The 16292-nt window shown below is 44.6% G+C and overlaps 34 non-coding genes and 12 pseudogenes across 34 annotated transcripts; all 46 read left to right on the plus strand.

Annotated features, from left to right (window-relative positions):
• Nucleotides 1-58: 58 nt before the first annotated feature.
• On the plus strand, nt 59-177 carry LOC145078653 (5S ribosomal RNA). The gene has a single exon (XR_013694191.1). It is a non-coding gene; the product is annotated as a 5S ribosomal RNA (ribosomal RNA).
• A 241-nt stretch (nt 178-418) lies between these two features.
• LOC145080223 (5S ribosomal RNA) lies at nt 419-537 on the plus strand (annotated as a pseudogene).
• Nucleotides 538-773: 236 nt separating this feature from the next.
• On the plus strand, nt 774-892 carry LOC145085662 (5S ribosomal RNA). The gene has a single exon (XR_013700054.1). It is a non-coding gene; the product is annotated as a 5S ribosomal RNA (ribosomal RNA).
• Nucleotides 893-1123: 231 nt separating this feature from the next.
• LOC145076027 (5S ribosomal RNA) lies at nt 1124-1242 on the plus strand. The gene has a single exon (XR_013692573.1). It is a non-coding gene; the product is annotated as a 5S ribosomal RNA (ribosomal RNA).
• Nucleotides 1243-1483: 241 nt separating this feature from the next.
• Nucleotides 1484-1602, plus strand: LOC145080224 (5S ribosomal RNA; annotated as a pseudogene).
• Nucleotides 1603-1838: 236 nt separating this feature from the next.
• Nucleotides 1839-1957, plus strand: LOC145085663 (5S ribosomal RNA). Its single transcript, XR_013700055.1, has one exon. It is a non-coding gene; the product is annotated as a 5S ribosomal RNA (ribosomal RNA).
• A 231-nt stretch (nt 1958-2188) lies between these two features.
• LOC145075907 (5S ribosomal RNA) lies at nt 2189-2307 on the plus strand. The gene has a single exon (XR_013692544.1). It is a non-coding gene; the product is annotated as a 5S ribosomal RNA (ribosomal RNA).
• A 236-nt stretch (nt 2308-2543) lies between these two features.
• LOC145080225 (5S ribosomal RNA) lies at nt 2544-2662 on the plus strand (annotated as a pseudogene).
• Nucleotides 2663-2894: 232 nt separating this feature from the next.
• Nucleotides 2895-3013, plus strand: LOC145076186 (5S ribosomal RNA). Its single transcript, XR_013692621.1, has one exon. It is a non-coding gene; the product is annotated as a 5S ribosomal RNA (ribosomal RNA).
• A 237-nt stretch (nt 3014-3250) lies between these two features.
• On the plus strand, nt 3251-3369 carry LOC145078885 (5S ribosomal RNA). The gene has a single exon (XR_013694414.1). It is a non-coding gene; the product is annotated as a 5S ribosomal RNA (ribosomal RNA).
• Nucleotides 3370-3609: 240 nt separating this feature from the next.
• On the plus strand, nt 3610-3728 carry LOC145077751 (5S ribosomal RNA). The gene has a single exon (XR_013693376.1). It is a non-coding gene; the product is annotated as a 5S ribosomal RNA (ribosomal RNA).
• Nucleotides 3729-3973: 245 nt separating this feature from the next.
• LOC145080227 (5S ribosomal RNA) lies at nt 3974-4092 on the plus strand (annotated as a pseudogene).
• A 232-nt stretch (nt 4093-4324) lies between these two features.
• LOC145076192 (5S ribosomal RNA) lies at nt 4325-4443 on the plus strand. The gene has a single exon (XR_013692623.1). It is a non-coding gene; the product is annotated as a 5S ribosomal RNA (ribosomal RNA).
• Nucleotides 4444-4680: 237 nt separating this feature from the next.
• LOC145078650 (5S ribosomal RNA) lies at nt 4681-4799 on the plus strand. Its single transcript, XR_013694188.1, has one exon. It is a non-coding gene; the product is annotated as a 5S ribosomal RNA (ribosomal RNA).
• A 235-nt stretch (nt 4800-5034) lies between these two features.
• LOC145076526 (5S ribosomal RNA) lies at nt 5035-5153 on the plus strand. Its single transcript, XR_013692701.1, has one exon. It is a non-coding gene; the product is annotated as a 5S ribosomal RNA (ribosomal RNA).
• Nucleotides 5154-5390: 237 nt separating this feature from the next.
• On the plus strand, nt 5391-5509 carry LOC145080228 (5S ribosomal RNA; annotated as a pseudogene).
• A 233-nt stretch (nt 5510-5742) lies between these two features.
• On the plus strand, nt 5743-5861 carry LOC145076199 (5S ribosomal RNA). The gene has a single exon (XR_013692624.1). It is a non-coding gene; the product is annotated as a 5S ribosomal RNA (ribosomal RNA).
• Nucleotides 5862-6096: 235 nt separating this feature from the next.
• Nucleotides 6097-6215, plus strand: LOC145078651 (5S ribosomal RNA). Its single transcript, XR_013694189.1, has one exon. It is a non-coding gene; the product is annotated as a 5S ribosomal RNA (ribosomal RNA).
• Nucleotides 6216-6451: 236 nt separating this feature from the next.
• Nucleotides 6452-6570, plus strand: LOC145079028 (5S ribosomal RNA). The gene has a single exon (XR_013694556.1). It is a non-coding gene; the product is annotated as a 5S ribosomal RNA (ribosomal RNA).
• A 236-nt stretch (nt 6571-6806) lies between these two features.
• LOC145080263 (5S ribosomal RNA) lies at nt 6807-6925 on the plus strand (annotated as a pseudogene).
• Nucleotides 6926-7158: 233 nt separating this feature from the next.
• Nucleotides 7159-7277, plus strand: LOC145085050 (5S ribosomal RNA). Its single transcript, XR_013699466.1, has one exon. It is a non-coding gene; the product is annotated as a 5S ribosomal RNA (ribosomal RNA).
• Nucleotides 7278-7509: 232 nt separating this feature from the next.
• On the plus strand, nt 7510-7628 carry LOC145078658 (5S ribosomal RNA). The gene has a single exon (XR_013694195.1). It is a non-coding gene; the product is annotated as a 5S ribosomal RNA (ribosomal RNA).
• A 238-nt stretch (nt 7629-7866) lies between these two features.
• LOC145080229 (5S ribosomal RNA) lies at nt 7867-7985 on the plus strand (annotated as a pseudogene).
• Nucleotides 7986-8218: 233 nt separating this feature from the next.
• On the plus strand, nt 8219-8337 carry LOC145076203 (5S ribosomal RNA). The gene has a single exon (XR_013692625.1). It is a non-coding gene; the product is annotated as a 5S ribosomal RNA (ribosomal RNA).
• Nucleotides 8338-8574: 237 nt separating this feature from the next.
• On the plus strand, nt 8575-8693 carry LOC145079195 (5S ribosomal RNA). The gene has a single exon (XR_013694715.1). It is a non-coding gene; the product is annotated as a 5S ribosomal RNA (ribosomal RNA).
• Nucleotides 8694-8928: 235 nt separating this feature from the next.
• LOC145085664 (5S ribosomal RNA) lies at nt 8929-9047 on the plus strand. The gene has a single exon (XR_013700056.1). It is a non-coding gene; the product is annotated as a 5S ribosomal RNA (ribosomal RNA).
• A 235-nt stretch (nt 9048-9282) lies between these two features.
• Nucleotides 9283-9401, plus strand: LOC145080387 (5S ribosomal RNA; annotated as a pseudogene).
• Nucleotides 9402-9634: 233 nt separating this feature from the next.
• Nucleotides 9635-9753, plus strand: LOC145076215 (5S ribosomal RNA). The gene has a single exon (XR_013692627.1). It is a non-coding gene; the product is annotated as a 5S ribosomal RNA (ribosomal RNA).
• Nucleotides 9754-9987: 234 nt separating this feature from the next.
• On the plus strand, nt 9988-10106 carry LOC145078886 (5S ribosomal RNA). Its single transcript, XR_013694415.1, has one exon. It is a non-coding gene; the product is annotated as a 5S ribosomal RNA (ribosomal RNA).
• Nucleotides 10107-10341: 235 nt separating this feature from the next.
• LOC145079183 (5S ribosomal RNA) lies at nt 10342-10460 on the plus strand. The gene has a single exon (XR_013694703.1). It is a non-coding gene; the product is annotated as a 5S ribosomal RNA (ribosomal RNA).
• Nucleotides 10461-10697: 237 nt separating this feature from the next.
• On the plus strand, nt 10698-10816 carry LOC145080230 (5S ribosomal RNA; annotated as a pseudogene).
• Nucleotides 10817-11048: 232 nt separating this feature from the next.
• LOC145085053 (5S ribosomal RNA) lies at nt 11049-11167 on the plus strand. Its single transcript, XR_013699468.1, has one exon. It is a non-coding gene; the product is annotated as a 5S ribosomal RNA (ribosomal RNA).
• Nucleotides 11168-11398: 231 nt separating this feature from the next.
• On the plus strand, nt 11399-11517 carry LOC145075916 (5S ribosomal RNA). The gene has a single exon (XR_013692546.1). It is a non-coding gene; the product is annotated as a 5S ribosomal RNA (ribosomal RNA).
• A 241-nt stretch (nt 11518-11758) lies between these two features.
• LOC145080231 (5S ribosomal RNA) lies at nt 11759-11877 on the plus strand (annotated as a pseudogene).
• Nucleotides 11878-12108: 231 nt separating this feature from the next.
• LOC145073561 (5S ribosomal RNA) lies at nt 12109-12227 on the plus strand. The gene has a single exon (XR_013691429.1). It is a non-coding gene; the product is annotated as a 5S ribosomal RNA (ribosomal RNA).
• A 235-nt stretch (nt 12228-12462) lies between these two features.
• On the plus strand, nt 12463-12581 carry LOC145078887 (5S ribosomal RNA). Its single transcript, XR_013694416.1, has one exon. It is a non-coding gene; the product is annotated as a 5S ribosomal RNA (ribosomal RNA).
• Nucleotides 12582-12817: 236 nt separating this feature from the next.
• LOC145076531 (5S ribosomal RNA) lies at nt 12818-12936 on the plus strand. The gene has a single exon (XR_013692704.1). It is a non-coding gene; the product is annotated as a 5S ribosomal RNA (ribosomal RNA).
• A 234-nt stretch (nt 12937-13170) lies between these two features.
• On the plus strand, nt 13171-13289 carry LOC145080232 (5S ribosomal RNA; annotated as a pseudogene).
• Nucleotides 13290-13521: 232 nt separating this feature from the next.
• LOC145085054 (5S ribosomal RNA) lies at nt 13522-13640 on the plus strand. Its single transcript, XR_013699469.1, has one exon. It is a non-coding gene; the product is annotated as a 5S ribosomal RNA (ribosomal RNA).
• A 231-nt stretch (nt 13641-13871) lies between these two features.
• On the plus strand, nt 13872-13990 carry LOC145079064 (5S ribosomal RNA). The gene has a single exon (XR_013694590.1). It is a non-coding gene; the product is annotated as a 5S ribosomal RNA (ribosomal RNA).
• A 239-nt stretch (nt 13991-14229) lies between these two features.
• On the plus strand, nt 14230-14348 carry LOC145076338 (5S ribosomal RNA). Its single transcript, XR_013692654.1, has one exon. It is a non-coding gene; the product is annotated as a 5S ribosomal RNA (ribosomal RNA).
• Nucleotides 14349-14585: 237 nt separating this feature from the next.
• LOC145078888 (5S ribosomal RNA) lies at nt 14586-14704 on the plus strand. Its single transcript, XR_013694417.1, has one exon. It is a non-coding gene; the product is annotated as a 5S ribosomal RNA (ribosomal RNA).
• A 236-nt stretch (nt 14705-14940) lies between these two features.
• Nucleotides 14941-15059, plus strand: LOC145085665 (5S ribosomal RNA). The gene has a single exon (XR_013700057.1). It is a non-coding gene; the product is annotated as a 5S ribosomal RNA (ribosomal RNA).
• Nucleotides 15060-15290: 231 nt separating this feature from the next.
• On the plus strand, nt 15291-15409 carry LOC145075919 (5S ribosomal RNA). The gene has a single exon (XR_013692547.1). It is a non-coding gene; the product is annotated as a 5S ribosomal RNA (ribosomal RNA).
• A 237-nt stretch (nt 15410-15646) lies between these two features.
• On the plus strand, nt 15647-15765 carry LOC145080233 (5S ribosomal RNA; annotated as a pseudogene).
• A 232-nt stretch (nt 15766-15997) lies between these two features.
• LOC145073668 (5S ribosomal RNA) lies at nt 15998-16116 on the plus strand. Its single transcript, XR_013691489.1, has one exon. It is a non-coding gene; the product is annotated as a 5S ribosomal RNA (ribosomal RNA).
• Nucleotides 16117-16292: the final 176 nt, after the last annotated feature.

Raw genomic sequence — 16292 nt, forward strand, 5'->3', positions numbered from 1 at the left:
AACAAAGGAGGTTCTGCGTCTGGTAACACATAAAAGCACTAAACATGGATATTATTTTGGGTGTTATCATAACAACACTAATGCACCGGATCCCATCAGAACTCCGCAGTTAAGCGTGCTTGGGCGAGAGTAGTACTAGGATGAGTGACCCCCTGGGAAGTCCTCGTGTTGCACCCCCTTTTTAGTTTGTCCGTTTGCGTTTTTTTTTTTTTTTTTACATTTTACGTGCGGTTTTTTGGTTTTTTTTCCTTTCTTTCTTGCTATTTCTATGCTCGGGTGCCCTCCAGTTCATGGTTCATGGTTTTCGTATTTTTGGAACGGAGCCGATCGGTCACATGGGTCCCACGCCCCGCGTACCAAAACAAAGAAGGTTCTGCGTCTTGTAACACATAAAAGCAATAAACATGGATAGTATTTCGTGTGCGATCATACCAGCACTAATGCACCGAATCCCATCAGAACTCCGCAGTTATGCATGCTTGGGCAAGAGTAGTACAAGGATGGGTGACACCCTGGGAAGTGCTCGTGTTGCACCCTCTTTTTCGTTGTGCGTTTACATTTTTTTTTTTTTTACATTTTACGTGTTGTTTTTTTGTTTTTTTCCTTTCTTTCTGGCTATTTCTATGCTCGGGTGCCTTCCGGTTTATGGTTGATGGTTTTCGTATTTTTGGAACGGAGCCGATCGGTCACGTGGATCCCACGCCCCGCGTACAAAAACAAAGGAGATTCTGCATCTTGTAACACATAAAAGCAATAAACATGGATATTATTTTGGGTGTGATCATAACAACACTAATGCACCGGATCCCATCAGAACTCCGCAGTTAAGCGTGCTTGGGCGAGAGTAGTACTAGGATGGGTGACCCCCTGGGAAGTCCTCGTGTTGCACCCCCTTTTTCGTTGTCCGTTTGCGTTGTTTTTCCATTTTACGTGCGGTTTTTAGGTTTTTTTTCCTTTCTTTCTTGCTATTTCTATGCTCGGGTTCCCTCCGGTTCATGGTTCATGGTTTTCGTATTTTTGGAACGGAGCCGATCAGTCACGTAGGTCCCACGCCCCGCGTACCAAAACAAAGGAGGTTCTGCGTCTGGTAACACATAAAAGCACTAAACATGGATATTATTTTGGGTGTGATCATAACAACACTAATGCACCGGATCCCATCAGAACTCCGCAGTTAAGCGTGCTTGGGCGAGAGTAGTACTAGGATGAGTGACCCCCTGGGAAGTCCTCGTGTTGCACCCCCTTTTTAGTTTGTCCGTTTGCGTTTTTTTTTTTTTTTTTACATTTTACGTGCGGTTTTTTGGTTTTTTTTCCTTTCTTTCTTGCTATTTCTATGCTCGGGTGCCCTCCGGTTTATGGTTCATGGTTTTCGTATTTTTGGAACGGAGCCGATCGGTCACATGGGTCCCACGCCCCGCGTACCAAAACAAAGAAGGTTCTGCGTCTTGTAACACATAAAAGCAATAAACATGGATAGTATTTCGTGTGCGATCATACCAGCACTAATGCACCGAATCCCATCAGAACTCCGCAGTTATGCATGCTTGGGCAAGAGTAGTACAAGGATGGGTGACACCCTGGGAAGTGCTCGTGTTGCACCCTCTTTTTCGTTGTGCGTTTACATTTTTTTTTTTTTTACATTTTACGTGTTGTTTTTTTGTTTTTTTCCTTTCTTTCTGGCTATTTCTATGCTCGGGTGCCTTCCGGTTTATGGTTGATGGTTTTCGTATTTTTGGAACGGAGCCGATCGGTCACGTGGATCCCACGCCCCGCGTACAAAAACAAAGGAGATTCTGCATCTTGTAACACATAAAAGCAATAAACATGGATATTATTTTGGGTGTGATCATAACAACACTAATGCACCGGATCCCATCAGAACTCCGCAGTTAAGCGTGCTTGGGCGAGAGTAGTACTAGGATGGGTGACCCCCTGGGAAGTCCTCGTGTTGCACCCCCTTTTTCGTTGTCCGTTTGCGTTGTTTTTCCATTTTACGTGCGGTTTTTAGGTTTTTTTTCCTTTCTTTCTTGCTATTTCTATGCTCGGGTTCCCTCCGGTTCATGGTTCATGGTTTTCGTATTTTTGGAACGGAGCCGATCAGTCACGTAGGTCCCACGCCCCGCGTACCAAAACAAAGGAAGTTCTGCGTCTGGTAACACATAAAAGCAATGAACATGAATAGTATTTCGGGTGCGATCATACCAGCACTAATGCACCGGATCCTATCAGACCTCCGCAGTTAAGCGTGCTTGGGCGAGAGTAGTACTAGGATTGGTGACCCCCTGGGAAGTCCTCGTGTAGCACCCCCTTTTTAGTTTGTCCGTTTGCGTTTTTTTTTTACATTTTACGTGCGGTTTTTTGGTTTTTTTTTTCTTTTCTTTCTTGCTATTTCTATGCTCGGGTGCCCTCCGGTTCATGGTTCATGGTTTTCGTATTTTTGGAACGGAGCCGATCGGTCACATGGGTCCCACGCCCCGCGTACCAAAACAAACAAGGTTCTGCGTCTTGTAACACATAAAAGCAATAAACATGGATAGTATTTCGTGTGCGATCATACCAGCACTAATGCACCGAATCCCATCAGAACTCCGCAGTTATGCATGCTTGGGCAAGAGTAGTACAAGGATGGGTGACACCCTGGGAAGTGCTCGTGTTGCACCCTTTTTTTCGTTGTGCGTTTGCATTTTTTTTTTACATTTTACGTGCTGTTTTTTTGTTTTTTTCCTTTCTTTCTGGCTATTTCTATGCTCGGGTGCCTTCCGGTTTATGGTTGATGGTTTTCGTATTTTTGGAACGGAGCCGATCGGTCACGTGTATCCCACGCCCCGCGTACAAAAACAAAGGAGATTCTGCATCTTGTAACACATAAAAGCAATAAACATGGATATTATTTTGGGTGTGATCATAACAGCACTAATGCACCGGATCCCATCAGAACTCCGCAGTTAAGCGTGCTTGGGCGAGAGTAGTACTTGGATTGGTGACCCCCTGGGAAGTCCTCGTTTTGCACCCTCTTTTTTCGTTGTCCGTTTGCGTTTTTTTTTTTTTTACATTTTACGTGCGGTTTTTTTTGTTTTTTCCATTCTTTCTTGCTATTTCTATGCTCGGGTGCCCTCCGGTTCATGGTTGATGGTTTTCGTATTTTTGGAACGGAGCTGATCAGTCACGTAGGTCCCACGCCCCGCGTACCAAAACAAAGGAGGTTCTGCGTCTGGTAACACATAAAAGCAATAAACATGGATATTATTTTGGGTGTGATCATAACAACACTAATGCACCGGATCCCATCAGAACTCCGCAGTTAAGCGTGCTTGGGCGAGAGTAGTACTTGGATTGGTGACCCCCTGGGAAGTCCTCGTTTTGCACCCTCTTTTTTCGTTGTCCGTTTGCGTTTTTGTTTTTTTTTACATTTTACGTGCGGTTTTTTGGTTTTTTTCCATTCTTTCTTTTGCTATTTCTATGCTCGGGTGCCCTCCGGTTCATGGTTGATGGTTTTCGTATTTTTGGAACGAAGCTGATCAGTCACGTAGGTCCCACGCCCCGCGTACCAAAACAAAGGAGGTTTTGCGTCTGGTAACACATAAAAGCAATAAACATGGATATTATTTTGGGTGTGATCATAACAACACTAATGCACCGGATCCCATCAGAACTCCGCAGTTAAGTGTGCTTGGGCGAGAGTAGTACTAGGATGGGTGACCCCCTGGTAAGTCCTCGTGTTGCACCCCCTTTTTAGTTTGTCCGTTTGCGTTTTTTTTTTTTTTTTTTTTTACATTTTACGTGCGGTTTTTTGGTTTTTTTTCCTTTCTTTCTTGCTATTTCTATGCTCGGGTGCCCTCCGGTTCATGGTTCATGGTTTTCGTATTTTTGGAACGGAGCCGATCGGTCACATGGGTCCCACGCCCCGCGTACCAAAACAAAGAAGGTTCTGCGTCTTGTAACACATAAAAGCAATAAACATGGATAGTATTTCGTGTGCGATCATACCAGCACTAATGCACCGAATCCCATCAGAACTCCGCAGTTATGCATGCTTGGGCAAGAGTAGTACAAGGATGGGTGACACCCTGGGAAGTGCTCGTGTTGCACCCTTTTTTTCGTTGTGCGTTTGCATTTTTTTTTTACATTTTACGTGCTGTTTTTTTGTTTTTTTCCTTTCTTTCTGGCTATTTCTATGCTCGGGTGCCTTCCGGTTTATGGTTGATGGTTTTCGTATTTTTGGAACGGAGCCGATCGGTCACGTGTATCCCACGCCCCACGTACAAAAACAAAGGAGATTCTGCATCTTGTAACACATAAAAGCAATAAACATGGATATTATTTTGGGTGTGATCATAACAGCACTAATGCACCGGATCCCATCAGAACTCCGCAGTTAAGCGTGCTTGGGCGAGAGTAGTACTTGGATTGGTGACCCCCTGGGAAGTCCTCGTTTTGCACCCTCTTTTTTCGTTGTCCGTTTGCGTTTTTTTTTTTTTTACATTTTACGTGCGGTTTTTTTTGTTTTTTCCATTCTTTCTTGCTATTTCTATGCTCGGGTGCCCTCCGGTTCATGGTTGATGGTTTTCGTATTTTTGGAACGGAGCTGATCAGTCACGTAGGTCCCACGCCCCGCGTACCAAAACAAAGGAGGTTCTGCGTCTGGTAACACATAAAAGCACTAAACATGGATATTATTTTGGGTGTGATCATAACAACACTAATGCACCGGATCCCATCAGAACTCCGAAGTTAAGCGTGCTTGGGCGAGAGTAGTACTTGGATTGGTGACCCCCTGGGAAGTCCTCGTTTTGCACCCTCTTTTTTCGTTGTCCGTTTGCGTTTTTTTTTTTTACATTTTACGTGCGGTTTTTTGGTTTTTTTCCATTCTTTCTTGCTATTTCTATGCTCGGGTGACCTCCGGTTCATGGTTGATGGTTTTCGTATTTTTGGAACGGAGCTGATCAGTCACGTAGGTCCCACGCCCCGCGTACCAAAACAAAGGAGGTTTTGCGTCTGGTAACACATAAAAGCAATAAACATGGATATTATTTTGGGTGTGATCATAACAACACTAATGCACCGGATCCCATCAGAACTCCGCAGTTAAGCGTGCTTGGGCGAGAGTAGTACTAGGATGGGTGACCCCCTGGTAAGTCCTCGTGTTGCACCCCCTTTTTAGTTTGTCCGTTTGCGTTTTTTTTTTTTTACATTTTACGTGCGGTTTTTTGGTTTTTTTTCCTTTCTTTCTTGCTATTTCTATGCTCGGGTGCCCTCCGGTTCATGGTTCATGGTTTTCGTATTTTTGGAACAGAGCTGATCGGTCACATGGGTCCCACGCCCCGCGTACCAAAACAAAGAAGGTTCTGCGTCTTGTAACACATAAAAGCAATAAACATGGATAGTATTTCGTGTGCGATCATACCAGCACTAATGCACCGAATCCCATCAGAACTCCGCAGTTATGCATGCTTGGGCAAGAGTAGTACAAGGATGGGTGACACCCTGGGAAGTGCTCGTGTTGCACCCTCTTTTTCGTTGTGCGTTTACATTTTACTTTTTACATTTTACGTGTTGTTTTTTTGTTTTTTTCCTTTCTTTCTGGCTATTTCTATGCTCGGGTGCCTTCCGGTTTATGGTTGATGGTTTTCGTATTTTTGGAACGGAGCCGATCGGTCACGTGGATCCCACGCACCGCGTACAAAAACAAAGGAGATTCTGCATCTTGTAACACATAAAAGCAATAAACATGGATATTATTTTGGGTGTGATCATAACAGCACTAATGCACCGGATCCCATCAGAACTCCGCAGTTAAGCGTGCTTGGGCGAGAGTAGTACTTGGATTGGTGACCCCCTGGGAAGTCCTCGTTTTGCACCCTCTTTTTTCGTTGTCCGTTTGCGTTTTTTTTTTTTACATTTTACGTGCGGTTTTTTTTGTTTTTTCCATTCTTTCTTGCTATTTCTATGCTCGGGTGCCCTCCGGTTCATGGTTGATGGTTTTCGTATTTTTGGAACGGAGCTGATCAGTCACGTAGGTCCCACGCCCCGCGTACCAAAACAAAGGAGGTTCTGCGTCTGGTAACACATAAAAGCAATAAACATGGATATTATTTTGGGTGTGATCATAACAACACTAATGCACCGGATCCCATCAGAACTCCGAAGTTAAGCGTGCTTGGGCGAGAGTAGTACTTGGATTGGTGACCCCCTGGGAAGTCCTCGTTTTGCACCCTCTTTTTTCGTTGTCCGTTTGCGTTTTTTTTTTTTTACATTTTACGTGCGGTTTTTTGGTTTTTTTCCATTCTTTCTTGCTATTTCTATGCTCGGGTGACCTCCGGTTCATGGTTGATGGTTTTCGTATTTTTGGAAAGGAGCTGATCAGTCACGTAGGTCCCACGCCCCGCGTACCAAAACAAAGGAGGTTTTGCGTCTGGTAACACATAAAAGCAATAAACATGGATATTATTTTGGATGTGATCATAACAACACTAATGCACCGGATTCCATCAGAACTCCGCAGTTAAGCGTGCTTGGGCGAGAGTAGTACTAGGATGGGTGACCCCCTGGTAAGTCCTCGTGTTGCACCCCCTTTTTAGTTTGTCCGTTTGCGTTTTTTTTTTTTACATTTTACGTGCGGTTTTTTGGTTTTTTTTCCTTTCTTTCTTGCTATTTCTATGCTCGGGTGCCCTCTGGTTCATGGTTCATGGTTTTCGTATTTTTGGAACAGAGCTGATCGGTCACATGGGTCCCACGCCCCGCGTACCAAAACAAAGAAGGTTCTGCGTCTTGTAACACATAAAAGCAATAAACATGGATAGTATTTCGTGTGCGATCATACCAGCACTAATGCACCGAATCCCATCAGAACTCCGCAGTTATGCATGCTTGGGCAAGAGTAGTACAAGGATGGGTGACACCATGGGAAGTGCTCGTGTTGCACCCTCTTTTTCGTTGTGCGTTTACATTTTTTTTTTTACATTTTACGTGTTGTTTTTTTGTTTTTTTCCTTTCTTTCTGGCTATTTCTATGCTCGGGTGCCTTCCGGTTTATGGTTGATGGTTTTCGTATTTTTGGAACGGAGCCGATCGGTCACGTGGATCCCACGCACCGCGTACAAAAACAAAGGAGATTCTGCATCTTGTAACACATAAAAGCAATAAACATGGATATTATTTTGGGTGTGATCATAACAGCACTAATGCACCGGATCCCATCAGAACTCCGCAGTTAAGCGTGCTTGGGCGAGAGTAGTACTAGGATGGGTGACCCCCTGGGAAGTCCTCGTGTTGCACCCCCTTTTTCGTTGTCCGTTTGCGTTGTTTTTCCATTTTACGTGCGGTTTTTAGTTTTTTTTTTCCTTTCTTTCTTGCTATTTCTATGCTCGGGTTCCCTCCGGTTCATGGTTCATGGTTTTCGTATTTTTGGAACGGAGCCGATCAGTCACGTAGGTCCCACGCCCCGCGTACCAAAACAAAGGAAGTTATGCGTCTGGTAACACATAAAAGCAATGAACATGAATAGTATTTCGGGTGCGATCATACCAGCACTAATGCACCGGATCCTATCAGACCTCCGCAGTTAAGCGTGCTTGGGCAAGAGTAGTACTAGGATTGGTGACCCCCTGGGAAGTCCTCGTGTAGCACCCCCTTTTTAGTTTGTCCGTTTGCGTTTTTTTTTTTTACATTTTACGTGCGGTTTTTTGGTTTTTTTTTTCTTTTCTTTCTTGCTATTTCTATGCTCGGGTGCCCTCCGGTTCATGGTTCATGGTTTTCGTATTTTTGGAACGGAGCCGATCGGTCACATGGGTCCCACGCCCCGCGTACCAAAACAAACAAGGTTCTGCGTCTTGTAACACATAAAAGCAATAAACATGGATAGTATTTCGTGTGCGATCATACCAGCACTAATGCACCGAATCCCATCAGAACTCCGCAGTTATGCATGCTTGGGCAAGAGTAGTACAAGGATGGGTGACACCCTGGGAAGTGCTCGTGTTGCACCCTTTTTTTCGTTGTGCGTTTGCATTTTTTTTTTTACATTTTACGTGCTGTTTTTTTGTTTTTTTCCTTTCTTTTTGGCTATTTCTATGCTCGGGTGCCTTCCGGTTTATGGTTGATGGTTTTCGTATTTTTGGAACGGAGCCGATCGGTCACGTGTATCCCACGCCCCGCGTACAAAAACAAAGGAGATTCTGCATCTTGTAACACATAAAAGCAATAAACATGGATATTATTTTGGGTGTGATCATAACAGCACTAATGCACCGGATCCCATCAGAACTCCGCAGTTAAGCGTGCTTGGGCGAGAGTAGTACTTGGATTGGTGACCCCCTGGGAAGTCCTCGTTTTGCACCCTCTTTTTTCGTTGTCCGTTTGCGTTTTTTTTTTTTTTACATTTTACGTGCGGTTTTTTTTGTTTTTTCCATTCTTTCTTGCTATTTCTATGCTCGGGTGCCCTCCGGTTCATGGTTGATGGTTTTCGTATTTTTGGAACGGAGCTGATCAGTCACGTAGGTCCCACGCCCCGCGTACCAAAACAAAGGAGGTTCTGCGTCTGGTAACACATAAAAGCAATAAACATGGATATTATTTTGGGTGTGATCATAACAACACTAATGCACCGGATCCCATCAGAACTCCGCAGTTAAGCGTGCTTGGGCGAGAGTAGTACTTGGATTGGTGACCCCCTGCGAAGTCCTCGTTTTGCACCCTCTTTTTTCGTTGTCCGTTTGCGTTTTTTTTTTTTACATTTTACGTGCGGTTTTTTGGTTTTTTTCCATTCTTTCTTGCTATTTCTATGCTCGGGTGCCCTCCGGTTCATGGTTGATGGTTTTCGTATTTTTGGAACGGAGCCGATCAGTCACGTAGGTCCCACGCCCCGCGTACCAAAACAAAGGAGGTTTTGCGTCTGGTGACACATAAAAGCAATAAACATGGATATTATTTTGGGTGTGATCATAACAACACTAATGCACCGGATCCCATCAGAACTCCGCAGTTAAGCGTGCTTGGGCGAGAGTAGTACTAGGATGGGTGACCCCCTGGGAAGTCCTCGTGTTGCACCCCCTTTTTAGTTTGTCCGTTTGCGTTTTTTTTTTTACATTTTACGTGCGGTTTTTAGGTTTTTTTTCCTTTCTTTCTTGCTATTTCTATGCTCGGGTGCCCTCCGGTTCATGGTTCATGGTTTTCGTATTTTTGGAACAGAGTTGATCGGTCACATGGGTCCCACGCCCCGCGTACCAAAACAAAGAAGGTTCTGCGTCTTGTAACACATAAAAGCAATAAACATGGATAGTATTTCGTGTGCGATCATACCAGCACTAATGCACCGAATCCCATCAGAACTCCACAGTTATGCATGCTTGGGCAAGAGTAGTACAAGGATGGGTGACACCCTGGGAAGTGCTCGTGTTGCACCCTTTTTTTCGTTGTGCGTTTGCATTTTTTTTTTTACATTTTACGTGCTGTTTTTTTGTTTTTTTCCTTTCTTTCTGGCTATTTCTATGCTCGGGTGCCTTCCGGTTTATGGTTGATGGTTTTCGTATTTTTGGAACGGAGCCGATCGGTCACGTGTATCCCACGCCCCGCGTACAAAAACAAAGGAGATTCTGCATCTTGTAACACATAAAAGCAATAAACATGGATATTATTTTGGGTGTGATCATAACAGCACTAATGCACCGGATCCCATCAGAACTCCGCAGTTAAGCGTGCTTGGGCGAGAGTAGTACTTGGATTGGTGACCCCCTGGGAAGTCCTCGTTTTGCACCCTCTTTTTTCGTTGTCCGTTTGCGTTTTTTTTTTTACATTTTACGGGCGGTTTTTTTTGTTTTTTCCATTCTTTCTTGCTATTTCTATGCTCGGGTGCCCTCCGGTTCATGGTTGATGGTTTTCGTATTTTTGGAACGGAGCTGATCAGTCACGTAGGTCCCACGCCCCGCGTACCAAAACAAAGGAGGTTCTGCGTCTGGTAACACATAAAAGCAATAAACATGGATATTATTTTGGGTGTGATCATAACAACACTAATGCACCGGATCCCATCAGAACTCCGCAGTTAAGCGTGCTTGGGCGAGAGTAGTACTTGGATTGGTGACCCCCTGGGAAGTCCTCGTTTTGCACCCTCTTTTTTCGTTGTCCGTTTGCGTTTTTTTTTTTTACATTTTACGTGCGGTTTTTTGGTTTTTTTCCATTCTTTCTTGCTATTTCTATGCTCGGGTGCCCTCCGGTTCATGGTTGATGGTTTTCGTATTTTTGGAACGGAGCTGATCAGTCACGTAGGTCCCACGCCCCGCGTACCAAAACAAAGGAGGTTTTGCGTCTGGTAACACACAAAAGCAATAAACATGGATATTATTTTGGATGTGATCATAACAACACTAATGCACCGGATCCCATCAGAACTCCGCAGTTAAGCGTGCTTGGGCGAGAGTAGTACTAGGATGGGTGACCCCCTGGTAAGTCCTAGTGTTGCACCCCCTTTTTAGTTTGTCCGTTTGCGTTTTTTTTTTTTTACATTTTACGTGCGGTTTTTTGGTTTTTTTTCCTTTCTTTCTTGCTATTTCTATGCTCGGGTGCCCTCCGGTTCATGGTTCATGGTTTTCGTATTTTTGGAACAGAGCTGATCGGTCACATGGGTCCCACGCCCCGCGTACCAAAACAAAGAAGGTTCTGCGTCTTGTAACACATAAAAGCAATAAACATGGATAGTATTTCGTGTGCGATCATACCAGCACTAATGCACCGAATCCCATCAGAACTCCGCAGTTATGCATGCTTGGGCAAGAGTAGTACAAGGATGGGTGACACCCTGGGAAGTGCTCGTGTTGCACCCTCTTTTTCGTTGTGCGTTTACATTTTTTTTTTACATTTTACGTGTTCTTTTTTTGTTTTTTTCCTTTCTTTCTGGCTATTTCTATGCTCGGGTGCCTTCCGGTTTATGGTTGATGGTTTTCGTATTTTTGGAACGGAGCCGATCGGTCACGTGGATCCCACGCCCCGCGTACAAAAACAAAGGAGATTCTGCATCTTGTAACACATAAAAGCAATAAACATGGATATTATTTTGGGTGTGATCATAACAGCACTAATGCACCGGATCCCATCAGAACTCCGCAGTTAAGCGTGCTTGGGCGAGAGTAGTACTAGGATGGGTGACCCCCTGGGAAGTCCTCGTGTTGCACCCCCTTTTTCGTTGTCCGTTTGCGTTGTTTTTCCATTTTACGTGCGGTTTTTAGGTTTTTTTTCTTTTCTTTCTTGCTATTTCTATGCTCGGGTTCCCTCCGGTTCATGGTTCATGGTTTTCCTATTTTTGGAACGGAGCCGATCGGTCACTTGGGTCCCACGCCCCGCGTACCAAAACAAAGTAGTCTCTGCGTCTTGTAACACATAAAAGCAATAAACATGGATATTATTTCGGGTGCGATCATACCAGCACTAATGCACCGGATCCTATCAGACCTCCGCAGTTAAGCGTGCTTGGGCGAGAGTAGTACTAGGATTGGTGACCCCCTGGGAAGTCCTCGTGTAGCACCCCCTTTTTAGTTTGTCCGTTTGCGTTTTTTTTTTTTTTTACATTTTACGTGCGGTTTTGTGGTTTTTTTTTTCTTTTCTTTCTTGCTATTTCTATGCTCGGGTGCCCTCCGGTTCATGGTTCATGGTTTTCGTATTTTTGGAACGGAGCCGATCGGTCACATGGGTCCCACGCCCCGCGTACCAAAACAAAGAAGGTTCTGCGTCTTGTAACACATAAAAGCAATAAACATGGATAGTATTTCGTGTGCGATCATACCAGCACTAATGCACCGAATCCCATCAGAACTCCGCAGTTATGCATGCTTGGGCAAGAGTAGTACAAGGATGGGTGACACCCTGGGAAGTGCTCGTGTTGCACCCTTTTTTTCGTTGTGCGTTTGCATTTTTTTTTACATTTTACGTGCTGTTTTTTTGTTTTTTTCCTTTCTTTCTGGCTATTTCTATGCTCGGGTGCCTTCCGGTTTATGGTTGATGGTTTTCGTATTTTTGGAACGGAGCCGATCGGTCACGTGTATCCCACGCCCCGCGTACAAAAACAAAGGAGATTCTGCATCTTGTAACACATAAAAGCAATAAACATGGATATTATTTTGGGTGTGATCATAACAGCACTAATGCACCGGATCCCATCAGAACTCCGCAGTTAAGCGTGCTTGCGCGAGAGTAGTACTTGGATTGGTGACCCCCTGGGAAGTCCTCGTGTTGCACCCTCTTTTTTCGTTGTCCGTTTGCGTTTTTTTTTTTTACATTTTACGTGCGGTTTTTTTTGTTTTTTCCATTCTTTCTTGCTATTTCTATGCTCGGGTGCCCTCCGGTTCATGGTTGATGGTTTTCGTATTTTTGGAACGGAGCTGATCAGTCATGTAGGTCCCACGCCCCGCGTACCAAAACAAAGGAGGTTCTGCGTCTGGTAACACATAAAAGCAATAAACATGGATATTATTTTGGGTGTGATCATAACAACACTAATGCACCGGATCCCATCAGAACTCCGCAGTTAAGCGTGCTTGGGCGAGAGTAGTACTTGGATTGGTGACCCCCTGGGAAGTCCTCGTTTTGCACCCTCTTTTTTCGTTGTCCGTTTGCGTTTTTTTTTTTTTACATTTTACGTGCGGTTTTTTGGTTTTTTTCCATTCTTTCTTGCTATTTCTATGCTCGGGTGCCCTCCGGTTCATGGTTGATGGTTTTCGTATTTTTGGAACGGAGCTGATCAGTCACGTAGGTCCCACGCCCCGCGTACCAAAACAAAGGAGGTTTTGCGTCTGGTAACACATAAAAGCAATAAACAAGGATATTATTTTGGGTGTGATCATAACAACACTAATGCACCGGATCCCATCAGAACTCCGCAGTTAAGCGTGCTTGGGCGAGAGTAGTACTAGGATGGGTGACCCCCTGGTAAGTCCTCGTGTTGCACCCCCTTTTTAGTTTGTCCGTTTGCGTTTTTTTTTTACATTTTACGTGCGGTTTTTTGGTTTTTTTTCCTTTCTTTCTTGCTATTTCTATGCTCGGGTGCCCTCCGGTTCATGGTTCATGGTTTTCGTATTTTTGGAACAGAGCTGATCGGTCACATGGGTCCCACGCCCCGCATACCAAAACAAAGAAGGTTCTGCGTCTTGTAACACATAAAAGCAATAAACATGGATAGTATTTCGTGTGCGATCATACCAGCACTAATGCACCGAATCCCATCAGAACTCCGCAGTTATGCATGCTTGGGCAAGAGTAGTACAAGGATGGGTGACACCCTGGGAAGTGCTCGTGTTGCACCCTCTTTTTCGTTGTGCGTTTACATTTTTTTTTTACATTTTACGTGTTGTTTTTTTGTTTTTTTCCTTTCTTTCTGGCTATTTCTATGCTCGGGTGCCTTCCGGTTTATGGTTGATGGTTTTCGTATTTTTGGAACGGAGCCGATCGGTCACGTGGATCCCACGCCCCGCGTACAAAAACAAAGGAGATTCTGCATCTTGTAACACATAAAAGCAATAAACATGGATATTATTTTGGGTGTGATCATAACAGCACTAATGCACCGGATCCCATCAGAACTCCGCAGTTAAGCGTGCTTGGGCGAGAGTAGTACTAGGATGGGTGACCCCCTGGGAAGTCCTCGTGTTGCACCCCCTTTTTCGTTGTCCGTTTGCGTTGTTTTTCCATTTTACGTGCGGTTTTTAGGTTTTTTTTCCTTTCTTTCTTGCTATTTCTATGCTCGGGTTCCCTCCGGTTCATGGTTCATGGTTTTCGTATTTTTGGAACGGAGCCGATCGGTCACGTAGGTCCCACGCCCCGCGTACCAAAACAAAGGAAGTTCTGCGTCTGGTAACATATAAAAGCAATGAACATGAAAAGTATTTCGGGTGCGATCATACCAGCACTAATGCACCGGATCCTATCAGACCTCCGCAGTTAAGCGTGCTTGGGCGAGAGTAGTACTAGGATTGGTGACCCCCTGGGAAGTCCTCCTGTAGCACCCCCTTTTTAGTTTGTCCGTTTGCGTTTTTTTTTTTTTTATATTTTACGTGCGGTTTTGTGGTTTTTTTTTCTTTTCTTTCTTGCTATTTCTATGCTCGGGTGCCCTCCGGTTCATGGTTCATGGTTTTCGTATTTTTGGAACGGAGCCGATCGGTCACATGGGTCCCACGCCCCGCGTACCGAAACAAAGAAGGTTCTGCGTCTTGTAACACATAAAAGCAATAAACATGGATAGTATTTCGTGTGTGATCATAACAGCACTAATGCACCGGATCCCATCAGAACTCCGCAGTTAAGCGTGCTTGCGCGAGAGTAGTACTCGGATTGGTGACCCCCTGGGAAGTCCTCGTGTTGCACCCTCTTTTTTCGTTGTCCGTTTGCGTTTTTTTTTTTTTTACATTTTACGTGCGGTTTTTTTTGTTTTTTCCATTCTTTCTTGCTATTTCTATGCTCGGGTGCCCTCCGGTTCATGGTTGATGGTTTTCGTATTTTTGGAACGGAGCTGATCAGTCATGTAGGTCCCACGCCCCGCGTACCAAAACAAAGGAGGTTCTGCGTCTGTTAACACATAAAAGCAATAAACATGGATATTATTTTGGGTGTGATCATAACAACACTAATGCACCGGATCCCATCAGAACTCCGCAGTTAAGCGTGCTTGGGCGAGAGTAGTACTTGGATTGGTGACCCCCTGGGAAGTCCTCGTTTTGCACCCTCTTTTTTCGTTGTCCGTTTGCGTTTTTTTTTTTTTACATTTTACGTGCGGTTTTTTGGTTTTTTTCCATTCTTTCTTGCTATTTCTATGCTCGGGTGCCCTCCGGTTCATGGTTGATGGTTTTCGTATTTTTGGAACGGAGCCGATCAGTCACGTAGGTCCCACGCCCCGCGTACCAAAACAAAGGAGGTTTTGCGTCTGGTAACACATAAAAGCAATAAACATGGATATTATTTTGGGTGTGATCATAACAACACTAATGCACCGGATCCCATCAGAACTCCGCAGTTAAGCGTGCTTGGGCGAGAGTAGTACTAGGATGGGTGACCCCCTGGGAAGTCCTCGTGTTGCACCCCCTTTTTCGTTGTCCGTTTGCGTTGTTTTTCCATTTTACGTGCGGTTTTTAGGTTTTTTTTCCTTTCTTTCTTGCTATTTCTATGCTCGGGTTCCCTCCAGTTCATGGTTCATGGTTTTCCTATTTTTGGAACGGAGCCGATCGGTCACTTGGGTCCCACGCCCCGCGTACCAAAACAAAGTAGTCTCTGCGTCTTGTAACACATAAAAGCAATAAACATGGATATTATTTCGGGTGCGATCATACCAGCACTAATGCACCGGATCCTATCAGACCTCCGCAGTTAAGCGTGCTTGGGCGAGAGTAGTACTAGGATTGGTGACCCCCTGGGAAGTCCTCGTGTAGCACCCCCTTTTTAGTTTGTCCGTTTGCGTTTTTTTTTTTTACATTTTACGTGCGGTTTTGTGGTTTTTTTTTCTTTTCTTTCTTGCTATTTCTATGCTCGGGTGCCCTCCGGTTCATGGTTCATGGTTTTCGTATTTTTGGAACGGAGCCGATCGGTCACATGGGTCCCACGCCCCGCGTACCAAAACAAAGAAGGTTCTGCGTCTTGTAACACATAAAAGCAATAAACATGGATAGTATTTCGTGTGCGATCATACCAGCACTAATGCACCGAATCCCATCAGAACTCCGCAGTTATGCATGCTTGGGCAAGAGTAGTACAAGGATGGGTGACACCCTGGGAAGTGCTCGTGTTGCACCCTTTTTTTCGTTGTGCGTTTGCATTTTTTTTTTACATTTTACGTGCTGTTTTTTTGTTTTTTTCCTTTCTTTCTGGCTATTTCTATGCTCGGGTGCCTTCCGGTTTATGGTTGATGGTTTTCGTATTTTTGGAACGGAGCCGATCGGTCACGTGTATCCCACGCCCCGCGTACAAAAACAAAGGAGATTCTGCATCTTGTAACACATAAAAGCAATAAACATGGATATTATTTTGGGTGTGATCATAACAGCACTAATGCACCGGATCCCATCAGAACTCCGCAGTTAAGCGTGCTTGGGCGAGAGTAGTACTTGGATTGGTGACCCCCTGGGAAGTCCTCGTGTTGCACCCTCTTTTTTCGTTGTCCGTTTGCGTTTTTTTTTTTTTACATTTTACGTGCGGTTTTTTTTGTTTTTTCCATTCTTTCTTGCTATTTCTATGCTCGGGTGCCCTCCGGTTCATGGTTGATGGTTTTCGTATTTTTGGAACGGAGCTGATCAGTCATGTAGGTCCCACGCCCCGCGTACC

This window comes from Lactuca serriola, chromosome 1 (assembly GCF_051521515.1).
Source record: "Lactuca serriola cultivar US96UC23 chromosome 1, Lser_US96UC23_V15, whole genome shotgun sequence".
Taxonomy (NCBI): Eukaryota; Viridiplantae; Streptophyta; class Magnoliopsida; order Asterales; family Asteraceae; genus Lactuca; species Lactuca serriola.